Raw genomic sequence first — 21,557 nt, forward strand, 5'->3', positions numbered from 1 at the left:
ATATACACACGTTACAATTAATCTACATATAGCAGCTAAACCAGATTCGAAATGTTCTAGGACTCTGGAAACGTTCCCAGTTACTTTGACATTAACCCCTTGGAAACTTTAGGGTTTATCCTCTAAAAATCGAATTGTACTGAATTGTAGAATTTATGTAACACGATTCCCGCTATGCTGTAGTCAAACACTTGCTATTTCGGTGTAAATGGTGCCATTTAATTTTTTTGTGACAACAATTAGAACTTTACTGAATAAACAGTTCTAACAAACACCTTCCTAATACAGAGCTTCATCACAGGCAGGACCAGGGTTAGGTAAGTCTCCTCCTGTAGTGACAGTCCTATCAAGGTATTGGTTAATGCAGAGATGGATTCATGTAAAATACACACACACACACACGTCAGATGAGCCAGGAATCAACAATTACAATATTAGCACTTTCATTGCTGGTGGGCTGAAATCAGAGACCATCTCTAAGGGAATGAACCAGATTCCAGCCACGGTGCTGATGGTTTTACATAGAGCCACAAGATTGAGGGATGGCGTGAAAGCAAGAGGGGTGCTGGGGGAGACCATTTGCAGGGATTGGATTTGGCGGGTTATTTGGAGCAGGATACAGAACAGACGGTGCTGGGTTATATCCTCAGCACAGCACAGGTGGCAGCAAACGATACACATTACGTGTCAGAGCTCTCTATGGGATTCCTCTACTTCCATTCAAAGCCATAATGGCTGCATTCAACTGACAGTGTCCGCTAACAAGCAATCCCTCGTAGGAGAGTGATGGAGACAGACGAGTCCAGGTAGACAGGTGCACGTCCAGCAAATTTCCCTCAGTTTACCTCAAAACAAATAATCTGACTCTTAATGGAATATCACGTCATTTTCCTGCTATGTACACAATGTGTAGTGTGTGTGTGCGTATGGCAAACCGTGCTATATACAATGTGTAATGTGTGTGTGCGTATGGCAAACAGTGCTATATACACAATGTGTAGTGTGTGTATGGAAAACATTGCTATATACACAATGTGTAGTGTGTGTGTGCGTATGGCAAACAGTGCTATATACACAATGTGTAGTGTGTGTGTATGGCAAACAGTGCTATATACACAATGTGTAGTGTGTGTGTATGGCAAACAGTGCTATATACACAATGTGTAGTGTGTCTGTGTATGGCAAACAGTGCTATATACACAATGTGTAGTGTGTCTGTGTATGGCAAACAGTGCTATATACACAATGTGTAATGTGTGTCTGTCAAACAGTGCTATATACACAATGTGTAGTGTGTGTGTATGGCAAACAGTGCTATATGCACAATGTGTAGTGTGTGTGTGTGTGTGTGTATGGCAAACAGTGCTATATACACAATGTGTAATGTGTGTGTATGGCAAACAGTGATATATACACAATGTGTAGTGTGTCTGTCAAACAGTGCTATATGCACAATGTGCAGTGTGTGTGTGTGTGTATGGCAAACAGTGCTATATACACAATGTGTAGTGTGTGTGTGTGTGTGTGTGTATGGCAAACAGTGCTATATACACAATGTGTAGTGTGTCTGTGTATGGCAAACAGTGCTATATACACAATGTGTAGTGTGTGTGTGTGTGTGTGTGTATGGCAAACAGTGCTATATACACAATGTGTAGTGTGTCTGTGTATGGCAAACAGTGCTATATACACAATGTGTAATGTGTGTCTGTCAAACAGTGCTATATACACAATGTGTAGTGTGTGTGTGTGTATGGCAAACAGTGCTATATACACAATGTGTAGTGTGTGTGTGTATGGCAAACAGTGCTATATGCACAATGTCTAGTGTGTGTGTGTGTATGGCAAACAGTGCTATATACACAATGTGTAGTGTGTGTGTGTGTGTGTGTGTATGGCAAACAGTGCTATATACACAATGTGTAGTGTGTGTGTGTGTGTGTGTATGTCAAACAGTGCTATATACACAATGTGTAGTGTGTATGTCAAACAGTGCTGTATACACAATGTGTAGTGTGTGTGTGTATGGCAAACAGTGCTATATGCACAATGTGTAGTGTGTGTGTGTGTGTGTGTATGGCAAACAGTGCTATATACACAATGTGTAGTGTGTGTGTGTGTGTGTGTGTATGGCAAACAGTGCTATATACACAATGTGTAGTGTGTGTGTGTGTGTGTGTGTGTGTGTATGGCAAACAGTGCTATATGCACAATGTGTAGTGTGTGTGTGTGTGTGTGTGTATGGCAAACAGTGCTATATACACAATGTGTAATGTGTGTGTGTGTATGGCAAACAGTGCTATATACACAATGTGTAGTGTGTCTGTCAAACAGTGCTGTATACACAATGTGTAGTGTGTCTGTCAAACAGTGCTGTATACACAATGTGTAGTGTGTGTGTGTATGGCAAACAGTGCTATATGCACAATGTGTAGTGTGTGTGTGTGTGTGTGTGTGTATGGCAAACAGTGCTATATACACAATGTGTAGTGTGTGTGTGTGTGTGTATGGCCACCATCGTCATAGGCAGAGTGACTGTATTATTTATTATATTTATAAATATTCATTTAATATCTTCCATTGTATGTCATCTACATTCTTCATAACTAGAAACATCTCAATAAATGTTTACAAGTAAACCACGTTCTACCGATGTCAATGACGCAATGTTCTGCTTGGGGACGGTTTGACCAGTTATCAATCTGTACCATTTTATCTAGATATTTGCCAAGCATGGCTGGATCATGGAAAAGTCTGGCGATTTCCGTGGCAGTGTGTCCCATCCCTGGGCTTTGTCAGAGAGGCTCCAGTTTGGGGGACAATTTGGAAGTGGCCTTGTATAACAGAATATTACATTTTGGATATTTCCTCCACTTGACATCGATTACAATTTTATTCCAATTTGCTCTAAAGTTCAGACCCCATATGTTACTCTTAGAGTGTAACCCAAAATAACACGATTTCAGTCATTCTCTCACTCGACCGAATCTGCAGGGTCGTGTGCTGCCAGACTGTTACCTCTTCTGTCCCAACACATGACCCTTCCACGGGGATAAAGTATAGAATGTCAGTGCAGACAGGCATATCCTTCATTCATCTTTCTGACAATACAGCTGTTCCCATTACAATGCTCCCCGATCGAACCTTTCCACCTTGTTAATCATCTGCTGCTCTGTCCGTACAGCCCCTTCTGCCCAGGTTTCTCACCCATTGCAGTTTGACGTGTTACTATATAGCCGCAGCTTATTTCTGCAGATTTTTTCCCAGGCTGTCGACCCTAAAGTGTTACCTATTCTCTCACATTTTGTTTCTCGATAAATCACTAAGCGAGGCCAGCTGCAGACCTTATGTGACTTTGACCCCAAGAGACTTCATGTTTTTCTTGTCTGTGTGTCCATGACATATATGATTATTCACTGAACACGGAGTTGTAGCAAATGACTATCTGACATTTAGGCAAATATTATGGGACAAATGTTCTAACTATTCTATCACCCCGGCTTGACCAACAATAAGATATAGTCTGAGCTTGGCTCTTTAACATCGCACAGGAAAGAGAATTCAGAGTCCATGGGAATAAGGTTTGCTATTCTTCACGAATACATTCTATACCAGCTACTGTGACAATTTATATTTAAATTCCTTTAATCCACACCCAAATCTAAATCAATTAATCCAGGACTTACCAGTGGAATCTTATCCAATTAATAAGACGAACGAGGTAAACCCTGGATGGATAGATTTATTAAATAAGACTCCAGAGGTAAATCCCGGACAGATTGTTTTATTAAATAAGACTCCAGAGGTAAATCCCGGACGGATCGATTTATTGAATAAGACTCCAGAGGTAAATCCAGGACCGATCGATTTATTCAATAAGACTCCAGAGGTAAATCCAGGACCGATCGATTTATTCAATAAGACTCCAGAGGTAAATCCCGGACGGATCAATTTATTAAATAAGACTCCGGAGGTAAATCCAGGACCGATCGATTTATTGAATAAGACTCCAGAGGTAAATCCTGAACGGATCGATTTATTGAATAAGACTCCAGAGGTAAATCCAGGACCGATCGATTTATTCAATAAGACTCCAGAGGTAAATCCCAGACAGATCAATGTATTAAATAAGACTCCAGAGGTAAATCCAGGACCGATCGATTTATTGAATAAGACTCCAGAGGTAAATCCTGAACGGATCGATTTATTGAATAAGACTCCAGAGGTAAATCCAGGACCGATCGATTTATTGAATAAGACTCCAGAGGTAAATCCTGAACGGATCGATTTATTGAATAAGACTCCAGAGGTAAATCCTGAACGGATCGATTTATTGAATAAGACTCCAGAGGTGAATCCTGGACGGATCAATTTATTAAATAAGACTCCAGAGGGAAATCCAGGACGGATCGATTTATTCAATAAGACTCCAGAGGTAAATCCCAGACAGATCAATTTATTATATAAGACTCCAGAGGTAAATCCAGGACCGATCGATGTATTCAATAAGACTCCAGAGGTAAATCCAGGACCGATCGATTTATTGAATAAGACTCCAGAGGTAAATCCTGAACGGATCGACTTATTCAATAAGACTCCAGAGGTAAATCCCGGACCGATCGATTTATTGAATAAGACTCCAGAGGTAAATCCAGGACCGTTCAATTTATTGAATAAGACTCCAGAGGTAAATCCCGGACTAATCAATTTATTGAATAAGACTCCAGAGGTAAATCCCGGACCGATCAATTTATTCAATAAGACTCCAGAGGTAAATCCAGGACCGATCGATTTATTGAATAAGACTCCAGAGGTAAATCCAGGACCGATCGATTTATTGAATAAGACTCCAGAGGTAAATCCAGGACCGATCGATTTATTGAATAAGACTCCAGAGGTAAATCCAGGACGGATCGATTTATTGAATAAGACTCCAGAGGTAAATCCCGGACCGATCAATTTATTGAATAAGACTCCAGAGGTAAATCCCGGACCGATCAATTTATTCAATAAGACTCCAGAGGTAAATCCAGGACCGATCGATTTATTGAATAAGACTCATGAGGTAAATCTCGGACCGATCGATTTATTGAATAAGACTCCAGAGTTAAATCCCAGACCGTTCAATTTATTGAATAAGACTCCAGAGGTAAATCCCGGACCAATCAATTTATTGAATAAGACTCCAGAGGTAAATCCCGGACCGATCAATTTATTGAATAAGACTCCAGAGGTAAATCCAGGACCGATCGATTTATTGAATAAGACTCCAGAGGTAAATCCAGGACGATCGATTTATTGAATAAGGCTCCAGAGGTAAATCCTGAATGGATCGATTTATCAATAAGACTCGAGAGGTAAATCCAGGAGCGTTCGATTTATTGAATAAGACTCCAGAGGTAAATCCAGGATGGATCGATTTATTGAATAAGACTCCAGAGGTAAATCCAGGACGGATCGATTTATTGAATAAGACTCCAGAGGTAAATCCAGGACCGATCGATTTATTGAATAAGACTCCAGAGGTAAATCCAGGACGGATCGATTTATTGAATAAGACTCCAGAGGTAAATCCAGGACCAATCGATTTATTGAATAAGGCTCCAGAGGTAAATCTCGGATGGATCGATTTATTGAATAAGGCTCCAGAGGTAAATCCCGGACCGATCGATTTATTGAATAAGACTCCAGAGGTAAATCCAGGACCGTTCAATTTATTGAATAAGACTCCAGAGGTAAATCCCGGACCGATCAATTTATTGAATAAGACTCCAGAGGTAAATCCCGGACCGATCAATTTATTCAATAAGACTCCAGAGGTAAATCCAGGACCGATCGATTTATTGAATAAGACTCATGAGGTAAATCCCGGACCGATCGATTTATTGAATAAGACTCCAGAGGTAAATCCTGAACGGATCGATTTATTGAATAAGACTCCAGAGGTAAATCCATGACCGATCGATTTATTGAATAAGACTCCAGAGGTAAATCCAGGACCGATCGATTTATGGAATAAGACTCCAGAGGTAAATCCAGGACCGATCGATTTATTGAATAAGGCTCCAGAGGTAAATCCTGAATGGATCGATTTATCAATAAGACTCGAGAGGTAAATCCAGGACCGTTCAATTTATTGAATAAGACTCCAGAGGTAAATCCAGGACGGATCGATTTATTGAATAAGACTCCAGAGGTAAATCCAGGACCAATCGATTTATTGAATAAGGCTCCAGAGGTAAATCCCGGATGGATCGATTTATTGAATAAGACTCCAGAGGTAAATCCAGGACGGATCAATTTATTGAATAAGACTCCAGAGGTAAATCCCGGACCGATCAATTTATTGAATAAGACTCCAGAGGTAAATCCCGGACCGATCAATTTATTCAATAAGACTCCAGAGGTAAATCCAGGACCGATCGATTTATTGAATAAGACTCATGAGGTAAATCCCGGACCGATCGATTTATTGAATAAGACTCCAGAGGTAAATCCAGGACCGTTCAATTTATTGAATAAGACTCCAGAGGTAAATCCCGGACCAATCAATTTATTGAATAAGACTCCAGAGGTAAATCCCGGACCGATCGATTTATTGAATAAGACTCCAGAGGTAAATCCCGGACCGATCAATTTATTGAATAAGACTCCAGAGGTAAATCCCGGACCGATCAATTTATTCAATAAGACTCCAGAGGTAAATCCAGGACCGATCGATTTATTCAATAAGACTCCAGAGGTAAATCCAGGACGGATCGATTTATTGAGTAAGACTCCAGAGGTAAATCCTGAACGGATCGTTTTTTATCTTACCAGGCTCATAAAATGTTGAAATTTAGGCTAAAGAGGCCATAAATCCAGCGCTAGTCATTTGAGCCTGAATTTTGCAGATCGGATATTAATTTGCTACTATTAATTTACTACAATTCAAAGTTTATTGAATAAAAAAAAAAAGTTTAAAGCCAACTGTGGTATAATAGTACTATCATATGTTCCCTAAATCCCATTATAAAATCTAGCAAATATCCACCTAAAAATGCAACTTCCCCTCATATACTGATCCAATAAACAAACTAACAACACGTATTGCTTTCTAAACACAAACTTAACGTATTGCTAAATGCTTTTCAGAACGGATTGCGCACAAACAAAACTGTAAAATATATAATGAAATTAGTGAGATCTATTCCTCATGGGATCTTTAATTTAAGATCCTATTTCCGTCAGTAACCACGATTGTATCGCTCAAGCACATTCTCCTCCAAGTGTACTGTACTAGGCTGGAAACGATGTGTGATGGGACCGAGGCTCACAGGGGTTTATGTTATTGTCACAATGAAATGGTCCTCTCGAATGGAAGCACAGAGCTGGAGCGTCATCTCTTAGTAAATTGGTAGTTTTGACCTGCATGATTCATCATAGATTGTATGGTGCGATTAGTTTACAACTAAAAGGCTCAGAGAGGAAATGGCCAATGGATGTGAACATCAATGAGAATATTGGATTCTAATGTAGATAACAGATTCACACAGACCCTCTAGATGGCGCCATTGCCTCACTTTCATCTGATCGATTCCATTTTAATATTTTAGACGAGAATTTCAATATTTACTGGTGTAATCATAATCTAAATGGAACTACGCAAGAGCAATTTTAGGCCCTATCTTCTACATTACATCTAAACACAGAATTGCCTGGTAAATAAAACACCTTGTGTGAGGGGACACCAGAGAAAGATGCTTCAAAACATTTATTAAAACTGCACAAAAATACTATATCTACAAATGGAGCAAGTATATGTTTATAATAAATGAACTCTAGAGGTGACTGTTATAAGGTAGCAACAACGATACAATAAAATACCTAAAAATAAGTACTATTGAATCGGATGCAAAGCACACAGTAAACCATTATAGTGTATATAGAGAGCATTATAGGAGCCAACGTCTTTATATAGCATTATTAATGTAAATGATTGCGTTGCAATCCTGCGGACGCTGTGATAAAATGCCTGTCACCAAACTGTGCTATGGAAATCCGACAAGTTTCGCATAGAGTCGGAAAACCCAGTAATGTGCCAAGATGGCATAAAAAGCTAATAATGAATGTGTCATTAGTGACTACGATGTTGTTCTGTAAATAGTCCAATGACATCCCATTTAGGAGCCTAAGTATGGATTTAATTATTGGACCTACTTGATGGAATGCGGATAGCGGTGTGTTCCAATGCTTCTCAATACAAACCGTGTATTCAATGTGTGTCATAGAGAAGCATTGGATTGGTGGATTGAAGAAACTGTCGCACAGTATGTCAACAATGCTCTTTATGAGAAACATCCGATTGGACAGAAAGCACCAGGATTGATGTATTTGTATTTAAATACATCAATCCTGGTGCTTTCTGTCCAATCGGATGTTTCTCATAAAGAGCTGATGATGTCACTGGAGGAGGATCGGGATACAGTGTGGAGTTTGTCCCAGCGCTGGTCACGGTAAGTTTCTGGCTTTTTTAATGATTTTTTTTTTTTAAAATAGGGAGGGTCCAATATTCTAAAAAATAACTAATTCAAGCCAATCTGTCAATTTATTTAAATATACCAAAAAGTAAAAAACAAAATAATTTTGAACTAATTTGCTAATTTTTCTACCTTGTAGCCAGTATTGTATTAACTTGTTTCTATTTAATATCGGCAAGAGACATTTCACATTGTGCTATAAAATATGGAAACTGGACCCCATGAAGGAAAGGACCTTCAGCTCTCGGTTCGTATCCCAGTAGAACTGCGCTATGCACTGTCTAAATAACCACTGAGTTTACCATTTAGCGAGAGAAGGCAGTCATGACGCCATTTCACCCACTGATTTTGGTCATTTGCTGTTGTAGCATCTAGCCCAGACTCATGGCCCAGGGGCCGAGCTAAGTCCCTTACAAAGAAGGAAATGGAAGGAGTTGTGCATGATCCATCGCTTTATGCATTTAGGAGTACCCTTAAAATTACGCTTTGCTGGGGTACCTGGTCTGTGTGTTGTGAAATGAGTGTAGAAACTTCACCATAAACACCATGTGGCAGACTGCCTGGTACCCCGACTGGGTACCTCCTCCAATCACGCTTCCTAGTGATCACCAAGCTACCATAAGCACTTCACCATAAGCACTTTCAGCCCCTATCTGCCGGAGCTTAGCTGGGGTCTCGACACCTCTTCCCACCCTGGACCAATGAGCCTGGTTCCAGCTCCCAGTGGGTAGAGCTCTCCTCCAGAGAGTATCGCAGGTATAGAAAGTAAATAGAGCAGTATAGCAATCGCCCCACACATTTGCCGAGACTTATTGCTGGGAGTAGACTGTCTTAATTCAGGGTCACACACGGCTTTCTTATGCAAAGTCCCCTGCAAGGGGTTTCCAACACAAAGTTACATAGTCATCCCTCTGTGCTTGAGGGACATTTGCGTGAGGAAGTCTATTTAATTTAATTATCTCTCAGGTAAAGAAAAAGCTACAATAGTTCCCAACAACCCACAAACACATTTAAATATTTCAAAATGGGTTGATTGCATGGAAGGTCAGAGCTTACAACCCAGTTCCTCTTTGAAGATGGGACCCCCAACAGAGCAACTCTGCCAGGTGTGAGAAGTCACACACAAGTGGCCTGGAAGTCTGGCTGCAGCACAAATCAACTCTTTCATTTGTCACATGTCCTAATTGCCTCCTAGATGGGAAGTCCTTTGACATGTTAATGCTCATCAGCTTTCAAGAAAAAAACAACCCCTTGTGTTTCAATATCATATCCAGAATGGGACAAGCACAATTTTCCAATCATGCCCAAACACGATTTGCGAACAAGGGGACCCCACAAACCATACATTGCCTCTTACATAGGGAGATCCCCAGCATGATGACCTGAGTGGGCACATGTGGGTTCATGTGGGCATGGTACTCAGTGACGGCGTTTTACAGTTCTTTGTACATGGCCCACATTCCTTAGGCAGGAGGCTAGCCAGCAGACACCTCCAAGAGGATGTGGCAGAGGCATCTTTGCCACACACCAGATCACGAATCTTCATCACAACACTTTACTTTGTATTGGCCAAACATTACCTCGAGGAACCTGTACCTTCCTCCATCTCACCAAGTGAAAATGGCTCGGAGATGCATTTATGAAGAGACAATCTGGTTGGAGCAATTAGCAGGAACATTCCATTGGTTTCCATGGTGACTGCTCCACCCTGGAGGATCTGAATGTTACGCTCCAATTAGTACTAAACACAGACCTTTCTCCCAGCAAGTTTTTATTGAAACACAACAATTTCTAGTGTTCTGTATGTTGTTACCCATAGTCCTGACCCACACTAATCGCCAAACTTGCCAGGGACTCCTCCATGAGGTCAGAATATGTCACAGGAAATGCCTCAATGTTTTAACATGCGTAAAACCACACTCCACTCATTGTGGGACATGAATTAGTTGTGAGTTCTTAAAGGTATAATTTTCTAGATATTACTCCCAGTAGTACAAATTGGACACCACTCATTTTTAAACATTGTTAATATCTGTTTGTTAAGATAAAACTAAGCAGGTAATAAGTAAAATAAAAAAGAAAAGAAAATCCATATACCTGTGAAATCCGATAAAATATTCTAAAACTGGAATTTACAGTTTGCAAATTTAGAACAAATATTAGAAATTGTCCTCTTCGCTGGAGTGGTTTCAATTTGCAATGTTTTACCAATAATTGCAAATTAAAACGTGCGTCTTCAAGCCAGTGGTTTTGTAAATCTGACTCCGGCTTTCGTACGATCACAGTGGTGTTGTGTCTATGCCCAGCTGCAGCTCCTCCCTATACATTAACCAGGAGCAATGTGCCGCTCCTTTAAATAATCTGTGTCTCAGTAACACCAGATATAGCTTGCTGCAATAAAAGCTGTAAGGAAGAGAACAGAATGAGGCTTCCGTCTATCACTGTCTGGGCACCATGACAAGGGATATTGATTTGGCTGGCACTGTGCATCCAAATCAAGGCTCACGGGGGCAACAATGGCAAAGAGGTGGCAAGGACAAAACACTGGGTCACACAAGAGTCAACGGGACTTAATTAGAAAGAAGATCCGGGGTACATGGACGTCAGGCCTGGGGGGACGTTATAAGCAGTTACACATTTTCTGCCACAATTCTGTATTAAAAGAGCTGTGTAAAATACGCCAAGTACCACAAAGCCAAAAGATTACACCGTATGTAGCAGCACCCTAAAATGGGGAACTAGAACCAATCGGGGGAAAGGTGGCTTGATATTCGGTAGGAATATACCGGGCCCCAAACCAGCCAGTGCCAGTAACAAAGTCCAACAGGAGATATTATAACAAAGATAGCTCTACCGAGTGAATCAGGCAACCGGTAAAGAAATAAACAAACAATTACAAAACTGCGCTGGTCAGGCCAAACCTACAATCAATCCATCTCGCTGGAACAAGAAGACGTGACTTTATCCACTGTGTCAATGTTATCAAAACAGGAAGAAGGGCTACTAAATGTACCATATAGATACAGCAAGACACTATTTAATCCATCGTATTGATACAAGAAAAAATCCACAATATTGATGGAACACCATGTGGATATAAAACCTTGTTTAAGAAACCACTCGGACGCCTCTACAAGACCTGAATTACGTAATCCGAAATATTGCAAAAAGAAGATTACTGAGATTGTTATTTATTATATTGCCAGATAGCGGCTCTGGATTAAACTGTGGTGCTTTCTAACTGAAAGAGATGGTGCCTGAGAGGAAGGCAGAAAAATGGCGTGGGGTCAGATAACAGGAGGACAGGGTTACAGAATAACTGGATTAATAAAAGTGTCCTCTCTCCTTGCAGGGCTCGACTCAAACTAATGTTTGTCAGTCTAACTGTAATTCACAGAATGCAACACTGATCCAGTGACAGACAGAACAGGTTCACCTGGAAATAAAACACCGTGCCCCCACATGAGCTTCCACCGATCGGATGTTCGCAAAACCTATAGATACAAATGTATATAGATAGATAAAATGTACAATGTTTTCTCTCAAAACAGAATACAACAAAAAGAAACTGCAGCAACAATAACAGGGATTTCACAGAACAGTTAGAAGCAAACAGTACATACTGACACAAGCAAACAGTACATACTGACACAAGCAAACAGTACATACTGACACAAACAAACAGTACATACTGACACAAGCAAACAGTACATACTGACACAAGCAAACAGTACATACTGACACAAGCAAACAGTACATACTGACACAAGCAAACAGTACATACTGACACAAGCAAACAGTACATACTGACACAAGCAAACAGTACAATATTTTGGATTGTGGGTTCGTTCGTTCCTGTGGGCTCCTGAAAGTCACAGAGAAAGAACACAGCAAGGTTTTCTTTTGTTCACATAAAGTGGTTTGCATGGATTTTTCATTGTATCTCACTGAAAAGAAAAATGTACTAATCGGACGTGGAATGCCAATTCATAGATGTAGAGGAGGCTCCAGGAGGCATTTGATGGAGTGGGGGCTCCCCCCCCCCCCAGAAAAGCCTTGAAGCAGTCATTCTTAGACATTAACGTGGATATTTGAAATGCAAAAACCTTTAATTGCTTCTTCTCGATTCCTTACACTAATTAAATGCTGATGGTACCGAACGAGAAGTAATAATGAGATAATTACCTGGAGCTGACACACAGAGTACGGATTGCGTCCTGCTGGGTCTGTGAAAAATTCAAAGCAAGACCCCTCAGTTCAACCAGAGAGGCCAGAACTGTCAAGAGGTAACACCCCCACAGATTGGTGTTTGGTATTGTGTTTTTTTGGACAAAATCATTTTCATCTTACTTTTCGATGAAGCACAAAGCAAAGAGAAAGAAAATAACACATTCCTAAAACCACAGGAAAACTTCCCGACTGTCAGGGTTCTCACCGTGACATACAGACAGCCAGGCGTGGCCACCCTGTGGGTGCCCAAAAGGGGATTTGAACCTGGGTGCTTTGCTGTCCTGGGCCGGCTATACTGCTTTCAGCCACAGCAGTTCCTATTCCTTGGAGTATTTCTAGCCCTGTTTTACCTGGCTTGTCTGTAACACTGGGGGCTGGACTTTGTCTATTGCTGTGCTTCACCTGAGACAGATCAGTAATCAGCTGGGTACATAAGCACTGCCTCGCGTCTTTGATCCTGTGGTGTGTGTTCAGTTCCTGTTTGCCAGTCTCTTGAACTTAAACTCCATATTGATCCCGGCTTCTGTCTTCGTTTATCCTGACCTCTGGCATCCCTTGACTTCGGCTACACTTCGTTATCCTGACCTCTGGCATTCCTGGACTTCGGCTATCCCTTGATTATCCTGCTGTTTGTGTCCTTGTCGGTACTGCATTGGAATCACCTTTCCTGCAGGTGGCTTCTTACCTGGTCATCTTGGACTGTGTCTATCTGCAAGGGTGAGCAAATATATCTGCGCTACAGACTCCCATCTTAGGTAAGAAACCTGACACCGACTCCGTCTACAATCACTGTGACATGCCACCCGATATTCGCTCAGCGTGATGCCAGATTAGGATTTGAAATATTCCTTATAAAGTGAAGTTTCTCATATCGCTACCACGATGAGGGAAAAGCGATGCAGTAATTCATGCAGACTGTCCTATGTGTCCTGTGGGCATCACATATAATGCTGAGATTTGCAGCTACAAGTCCATCAACAAGCCCAGCCTGGTGCTAACCTACAGCCATGTGTCGGAACTCTGCTGTGTCCTGAATGGGAGTTATTCTGGGAGAAGTTAAACTGGATTGCAGCGAGATTCTTGGAATATATTTGCCTACAAACAGCACTGTCTGCCCTTTTGCTGGCTCTGAGCGGGTAAAAGTGAGCTTCAACCAAATGTTTAATGTTTCACTCATAAATCCGGTTTTAGGGCATACAAACCCCAAGTATAAGTACAATCTACATTGTATAAAATATTATAATATTCACAGTTTCACCTGTTCCTGCATCGCCCCAGCTAGGGTCAACCCTCACAATCTGGGAAGCGGGGGAGGGCTGGCAGCCTTAGACCTGGGGGGCAAATCCAGTCAAGTGGCCCATTGTACCATGTGATTGAAAGGGTGGGCAGTCACCTAAAAAGACACACACACACACACTCACTCTCTGTTATAGGCATACTGACTCACACAGACAGACATACTGACTCAGACAGACATACTGGCTGACACATAGGCAGACATACTTGTGCGCACACACACACACACACAGACATACTGAGACACAGACACACACAGACATACTGAGACACAGACACACACAGACATACTGGAGCAGGGCCAGAGCCAGAGCATTCAGATTTTTCCTTTTTTTCTTTTTTGCTGGATGCGGGCGGCAATTGTCTCCCTGCCCCCCATCCCAGCCCACCCCTACTGGGAAGTGAAGCTCTGAACGTAGAGAGCAGTAATGGGAGGTTTGGTGTATACTGTATCGGTACAAACCAGAGCAGGTGAAGCCATCAGTTATTGCTCCAATTTAGGCGCAGCAGAGCATCATGGGAAATCCATTTCCAATTACTCTGGTCTTACATTAGAAATCCACTTTGACTTCTATCTTTAGTGAATAAATGTGGCAGTCTAATTAGATGTCCCTAGCCCTTTCACTAGCCAGATGTTTGACTCTTGCTGTCACCTATTCTGATTAATATACAGTAATAACAGCAATCGCTGTCATGGTGAAACCGGCTACTAACACCTGCAGTGATTATGGTGCAAGTGATCCGCAAGGTTCCAGGGACTCACAGCTGCAGGATTTATCGTAGTTTGAGAAATGTCATCACGGACTTTGTGTTGTAGACTGTGCTGTAATGGTTTGATAGATTACACTGGGACACAGCACTCCTGGCACCATAACCACTTCAGTGGCCTCAGTGCATTGACTGTTCCTTTAAGTCAGTGTTTCTCAAACCAATCCAGGATTTTGGTATTACCCAATTGTGTTATTAAAAAAAAAAAAAAAAAAAAAACACCTTCGATGCAAATGGGTAATCCCTAAATCCTGGACTTTTTTTTTTTCGGGTGGGGTGGTATGGGGGCTGGTTTGGGAACCACTGCTTTAAGTAATTAGTTCTCCTCATCCTTCATACATCGAGTACACCTGTCCTGGCATCCATCCCTATGGTCCATATAATTACCGTGTCTCGCAGCGCACAGACAACTGATCCATTAAACCCAGGACAAAATAGCCAGAGGGGTTTATTTTATGCTGCTAGCTTGAGCTAAAATGTCAGCTTGTTAATATTCAAAGTGTAAAGTTACTTAATGACCCTATTAGTCTGATTTCTAGACGGCCGTGCATTACAGTTATATAAAGGGGATGGTAGAGGTGAAGAAGGCCCTGGTCAAACAAGCTTACACTCTATGTGGCTTAGAGGTAGACCGATATTTACCACGAGGTGTCTTGCCTACTTACCGGCAAGGTGGACTGATTGGGATTCAAACCTGGATTGTGGGCTTAGAAGGTGACATAGATTTCCAATAACCCATTGATTCCGGGCCGTAACAGGCTGAATACAGTCATTAAAATGTGCTTATTAATACGTGACAGCGACTGATTGAAACAAATAGGTCAATTTGGCTGGAAATATAAATATCTCTTTATCAAGTAAACGAGGCATTTCGAAGATGACGGTGAAGGTAATAAAAGCAGGTTTTCTATGGAAACATTCATCTCATCCTCCGGGTCCACAACAGGTTTGAAACGGCTGTTCTCGACCCAAAGACCCGGACAATCTGTTATACCATAACCAGGCTAATTAGTGATGTAACTACCTATTAATGCCTTACAGATGTTTACCACGGACAACAAACACAGATTTAGTAAAGACAATCAGGATGTGAGTGTAGTGACAAAGATTTCTGTTACAAATAATATTGAAAAAACAAGACATACATATAAACACACAGCATATAAGGATGCGTACAACATGCTGTACACAGGGCTTCCGAACTCCAAATATTCGAGATTCACGTAGCTTTTTAAAGTAACATTTGATCCAAAATCTCTCTTTTCCTATTCCAATCTAGTGTTTCACTGAGGGAAGGTTAGTCTGTAAATTCTGCAGGGGGTGCAGTCTACCATATTGGCAGAGGAGATAGGTGGAGTGGTAACGGCCTCCACTAATCACACAAGACCAAATATCTTATAATTCTTCCCAATCCCTAAATCCCAATCCCTCGTATTATCCAGACCAAGATACTCAGGGTGAAATATGGCAAGTTCCTGGGTCCCACAGCACGTTTCTTAAACTAGAACATAATTTGAGTGAAAACTTGGTTATTTTTAAGATCTTGAAGACATCTAAAATGTTTCATTGGAGAGATAAAATGGCAGAAAACCACCCCTACAAAGTACGGAATAATAGTCGTATTAGTTACAGTAACAGTGGTACAAATTCCTGTAATCAAATTCCCTTGTTTGTGCGCACGCCACCTTGGTGTAAGTCTGCAAACCGTTTTTAAACTTAATAAATTGGAAACCAGTCAAAGCAAAATGGCGGTCAGAATACCCATTTTGTGGAGTGCTAACAGTTCAGTATCTGGCTTTTTATCCGGTATCGTTCAGGGAGCAGGAAGTGATAGCACAGGCCTCAGGAAGGTGACATCATTTGGAGAGAGGGCTTATGTCTACTGACACGGCTGTCGCTGTCATCGCAATCCCGACTTCCGCTCTCCCCCTTACTCATGTGGAGTCCATGTGTTGAATTTGGCAGGGAGCGTTCTTCAAGTCCTCTACCCGATGCAAAGCTTTTTATCACACTCACAATATCAAAAAGCCTTGGGAAAGATAAATCCGCTCTCTGTAGGACAGGCCGTCAGCGTCGATTCAACTGCCAGCTTCTCCTATAACACACAGGCCTGCACTGAACACTTATCTTTCATGGGGTCTTTTAAAAAGATCCCCAAATAAAAGCCAGCACTATTTATGGTTCTGTAAGAAAATTCACTTTACTAACATCGAAGGTCTGGTGCTAAGCATTTATTTTTAGCAGCTGGAAGGTCTTTATCGGAAATGTGGAATAAAGACACACAGCAAAAATCTTCCAAAAAATAACGATTAACTGATAACGACATGTCATACCCAGGCTGGCTGTGGCCTGTGTTCTAGATCTGGACTAAAACTGTATTCTGCAATTTGCGTAATATCAGAGGGTTGTATTGATCAAGGCGAATTTAGGAAAGAAACACACTACATTTTCAGCAATTGGCCCCAAACACCAGAGGGACATGCTCCGACATGGAGGTGATTTCACCAAATCCAGCTCTTTCAGCTTACATTAAAAAACTGCTAAATTGTAATGTGATTAGATGTTTTAACTGTGTGCTTCTCAGTAAATAGATTCTAAAATAACACTAGTTTAGGTCAAGTGCAAAATAAAATGAGAAGAAGAAAAGCGTGTCGTTGTTCAATTTGTTTGAAATCTTGAGAGATATCTGTGGTTTTAATGTCAGCTGAAGACGGACAGGCAGGATGCACAGATATCCCAAATGGGAGCGGAGTTATTGCTACAGGGAAATCACATTATATTCGATGTGTTCCAGTGTGGGGAGATTTTTCTCCTACTTTAAAAACTATACAGCTCCAGGATTGCCGATTTCTTCTAAAACCTGATCAGTAGAAAGGCTTTCTCCCATCCCTCGGCATCAGCAGACACAGAAATAAAATGGAACCAATAACCTGCGTAAAACAGAATGTGTTTCCCAATTCAGGAAGTCTTGATACATATCTACTGGTTTATCAGCAGACTGCAATATGCCAAATGCATGTGGGCAACCAATCCTGAATTAATGTCTATGTAGCCATTGTGTCCCTATTCCCAGCTGGACTTAAAATTGTGTTTTCAACAAATCGTGCTTGCTGAAGTGCTTTGTGTGTGCACACTGTGTTTACATTTTATAAAAAAGCAAATATTAAACAACTTTATCTTAATGAATTCGTTTTGGTGTATAGAACATGCCCCTGCAGTCTCACTGCTCAATTATCTGCCATTTAGGAGTTAAATCACTCTGTTTATCCAACCCTAGGAACACCTCCCTGTATGTGACTTACACAGCCTTCTTGAACACTTCCTGTTAAGAGTCATCTAATGTTTAAGCTTCCTTTATTACAAATTCTGTTTAATTTAAACTTTCTTATCTCCTGCTCAGTTGATAGCTTGCTAGACCCTGCAGGAACCTCCTGTGTGTGATTAAAGGCCAATTTACAGAGCAGGAGATAAAAACTTTTAAATAAAATTACATCTGATTGATTATGAAACCAGTTTTTTATTTCATGCAGGCTCTGTCAATCATAGCCAGGGGAGGTGTGGCTAGGGCTGCATAAACAGAAACAAAGTGATTTAACTCCTAAATGACAGTGAATTCAGCAGTGAGACTGCAGGGGCATGATCTATACACTAAGACTGCTTCATTAAGCTAAAGTTGTTTTGGTGGCTATGGTGTCCCTTAAATAGAAATCGGCAGTTTATAAACGAACATTCCTGGCTGTCCTGGCTTCCTAGTTTAGCTCTATGCTTGCCCATATGCCGTCTATTAACTACACAATATTAATATTAATTAAACCGATGCTGCCTAATACTGCGCTTGCAGGGGATTTAAGGGCATATCCTCCAAAACGTTTCTATTTTCGGCTCAGCAAATAACCCTGTCTTAATATTCCAACTCTTCCTGTTAAAACTGAAACAGGAACCTATAACCAATAGTTTTCATAATAATATTGCAGCCCGAGGCTGTATAGCGGAATACATTTCACACATTGCGACAGTAACATTATTTTATATCTGCTACATATTACTTCGTTTGCAATTCTAAATTTCGACAAACTTCCCCTGTCTCCTAAACCGTGCTTACAGTGAAAAGGCAGCTTACACTTAACCTGATTTGTGAATCTATGCCGTGCTAGCAGATTGGCAAACAGATGTATGGATCAAGTCTTTCAGATATTGTCGTGTATTGTATCACTGTGAAACTGACTCCTTGGTGGCTCACCAGGCCACCAGGTGAGTGGGTCATAGCTCTGATTATGGTCTGTAACTCAGTGAATTGCAAGGAAGCAGAGATCTGTGCTATTTATAAAGCCGTTCCCCGCTCTGCTAGTACGCTGCACACAGGGAGTTACGGAGAGTGTCTGGGGAAGGGAGGAGTGGAAGCATATGAGAGAAAACACGAATAAGAAAAAAACTAAGTGAGAAATTACTACAGTGGGACCTCGGTTTACGAATTGAATGCGTTTTCTCCGGGACGTTTCTTATTGCAAATTTTTGCTTATTTTTTTAAACCGAAACGAAGTGTCCCATAGAAATGCATTGAAAACCAATGAATCCGTTCTGGAGATCAGAAAAAAGTCAAAATGAGCTGGCATGGAAACCAACCCACAATGCAGAACACACAATAAAAGGCACGCAAACGACGAAGCTCAGCTCCCTACCTTTCCACCGCTTGGGAAATGCACCAAAAAGTCCCAAAACAACTGCAAACATTTTCCAAAATGGCTCCAAAACTCGATGCAAAAGCCGCTCCAACACCTCCACACTCGACGCCACGTGCTACCCACAGGCTCCAGCATGCAGGGGGCGGTGCTATAAACCTCCCAGGCGCAATTTTGTTTTAAACCGAAGCATTATTTTCAATGGATTTTCATTTGAAAACCGAAAATGATGTTAACCGAGGCGTTTGTAAACCGAGGACCCGCTGTACATCCATTTTATGAATACCCGGTGTCTGAGAGTAATGAGAGTTACAGATTAACACACGGCACAGCTGAGGACAGTGTGAGTTGTAGTATGATGCAGGCACGGCTGTCCCTGTATTAGCATTTCGATGTGTAGGAGTGAAGATTAGACGCACAGCAAGGCACATTGAATGGGGGGGGGGGGGGGGGGGTTTCTGCCTATTACAGGAGACGATCCAAGCCTTACAAGCAGGAGACATGTACGGCCTCCAGCTCCACCAAAAGCCAATTAAATAGTCAGCTTAATAAGCACCTTTCGTTCATCACACAATAAATAGCCCCTCTGAGTTCCTGGAATAATGTTCGTCTTGGGTCAGCACATTCAGTCTGTATCCGCACCAAGCAGGGTACTATCTGTCTCGCTGAATCCTAAGCAGTATATTAAGCGTCTCCTGGAGGAGAATAAACACTCGTTATATATTCTGGAGCTGCTGTGCCCAAAGGGCCTCTGGCTACTCACTACAGCCTGCGTGTTGAGCCTGGATAAGGCTGTAAAACAGAAATAAAACCCCTCTGACACCATCAGAGATAAGACTACTCTTCTACAAATATCATGGGCCCCTGTACAATGGGGAATGGGGCCACAAAGGGTAAACAATGCAGGCATCTATACTGAAGGGTCGCTGGGTTCTGTTCTGACGTTAGGGGTCACTGGGACCTGAGCTTACAGTGCAGCGGGTCTCTGGGTTCTGTACCGACAGAAGAGGGAATCACTGAATCTGTTCTGTAAAAGGAAGGGGTAACTAGCTCAGGAGGGGGCCATTTAGTCATTTCTGACACAGGAGGGGGGTTACTAGGGCCTCTACTGACAGAGGATCTCTACTGACAGAGGAGGGGGTCCCTGGGTCGATACTGACAGAAGAGGGGGGTTACTGGGGCCTGTACTGACAGAGGAGGGGGTCCCTGGGTCGATACTGACAGAAGAGGGGGGTTACTGGGACCTCTACTGACAGAGGAGGGGATCCCTGGGTCGATACTGACAGAAGAGGGGGGTTACTGGGACCTCTACTGACAGAGGAGGGGGTCCCTGGGTCGATACTGACAGAAGAGGGGGGTTACTGGGGCCTCTACTGACAGAGGAGGGGGTCCCTGGGTCGATACTGACAGAAGAGGGGGGTTACTGGGGCCTCTACTGACAGAGGAGGGGGTCCCTGGGTCGATACTGACAGATGAGGAGGGTCCCTGTGTTTCCAATTTCTACATATTCTCAGGTGTTTTCATTAGAGAAACCCACATAACTAATAATTAGAAATAATTACTACAGATATACTGAACTCTATAATACAATATTTTAATATACATAAATTTACTTAATATAAATTAATAAACCTCTGCCTGATAATCACTAAAACATTTCTGTTTAGTGTAAAGAAGCAATTAGTGGATTTAAAGTCATACTATTGTTTTCTAATGTTAGAGCTCGTTGAAGTGGCTATTGTTGGAAACACACATATTTGTTATAGGTGATATTGCTGCATTGTATCCGGTGTCCATTCTTAGGACATACAGTAAATGGCAAGTCCACCCATAGGATATAAGAATATTGGTTTTATAAAGATTGGACCCTGAGAATGAAAAATCTCAATTTCTAGATTATATACACAAAACTTTATTTTATTATTTTCATTGGCTTTTCACCAAAGCCGCGTAAGACACTTTACCAGCTTTTCTGCTACTAATTGCTGATGGTGCCAAAAACGAGATCTCATACCTCGGAAACTGCGCTGCTAACTGGCAGACTCCATCTAAAGGAGAAGAGACC

At 41.6% G+C, this 21,557-nt stretch overlaps 1 protein-coding gene across 4 annotated transcripts in view; it reads right to left on the minus strand.

Moving 5' to 3' along the window:
• The window catches only part of CNTFR (ciliary neurotrophic factor receptor), a 572,999-nt gene that overhangs the window by 13,856 nt on the left and 537,586 nt on the right, over positions 1–21,557 (minus strand). The gene's annotated exons all lie outside the window — the stretch shown is intronic.

The sequence above is a fragment of the Pelobates fuscus genome, chromosome 5 (genome assembly GCF_036172605.1).
Source record: "Pelobates fuscus isolate aPelFus1 chromosome 5, aPelFus1.pri, whole genome shotgun sequence".
Lineage (NCBI taxonomy): Eukaryota > Metazoa > Chordata > Amphibia > Anura > Pelobatidae > Pelobates > Pelobates fuscus.